The sequence below is a fragment of the Penaeus monodon genome, chromosome 29 (genome assembly GCF_015228065.2).
Source record: "Penaeus monodon isolate SGIC_2016 chromosome 29, NSTDA_Pmon_1, whole genome shotgun sequence".
NCBI classification, from domain to species: Eukaryota; Metazoa; Arthropoda; class Malacostraca; order Decapoda; family Penaeidae; genus Penaeus; species Penaeus monodon.
Genome location: NC_051414.1, coordinates 38,480,005 through 38,480,903, shown reverse-complemented (window position 1 = coordinate 38,480,903; position 899 = coordinate 38,480,005). Strand labels below are relative to the sequence as shown.

At 38.6% G+C, this 899-nt stretch overlaps 1 protein-coding gene across 1 annotated transcript in view; it reads right to left on the bottom strand.

Annotated features, from left to right (window-relative positions):
* LOC119592246 (sarcolemmal membrane-associated protein-like) overlaps positions 1–401 on the bottom strand; it is a gene marked incomplete in the record, with an annotated part of 84,028 nt that extends 83,627 nt beyond the window's left edge. Inside the window, 1 exon segment of the mRNA XM_037941082.1 lies at positions 307–401.
* Positions 402–899: the final 498 nt, after the last annotated feature.

Sequence of the window (899 nt, the reverse complement as noted above, 5' to 3'; positions counted from 1 at the left end):
CGGTAAAAATAAACCATGGAACCTCATTATCAGTACTTCATTTCCTTCTCTCCTCTCGGTCCACTTAGCGTCATTATTTCCACATAACCGTCCTAACATAAAGGAAAACATCACGTATCACAACATCCCCTTGCCAAGGTTGTGAAAAATTCGTTAAAAAGGAACGAAAATCCACTTAAAACCTCCCCCCCTTCGACGAGGAATCCCACTCGACGGTCTCTCACCCCTTCTACATCGACCCCCCCGCCCCCATGTCCCCATAATCCGAGCCTACCGCATCATAAACCGAACGGAAATGCACCTCACCTGTAGATAGAAGGACGCACAGTCGGATAAAAAAGGGGAAATCCTCTCCCTTCGGTCTTACACTCGCAACTCTGCCATCTTGCGATCACTACTGGGGAGGCAAGGGCAGTTGAGAACTTATATTACGAATTTGGGGATCGGCTTGGAAAACTTGATTTATCGATGGGTTTAATCTATTTTTGATTTTTAAGGTGTTTGGAGGTAGTGTGGTGGGTATTTTTGGTGTTTTTTGATTTATGTATTTTGGGAAGAGATGCTCATGTGACTGATGTCTAAGTTTGTATTTCATAGAAAACGGAATAAAATTATGAGACGGAGACTATTCTAAACGGTTTGGAAAGCTGATTGCAATGCTATTTTGGTTATATTTTCTATATAAGTACGATTTTTATTTTACTACGTAACTTCCCACAGTTTTAATATGCTTTTTTATTTTTTAAGCACATATCTAAATCATATCTTGCTACACATTACACTCATATTCTTTATTCGATCAATAAATCAAATTCAGTGATAGTATTTCCCCATTACACTGTATACTACTGGTATATGTCTAAAAAATAAAGAAATCTACACATATTGTAGAATAGCTG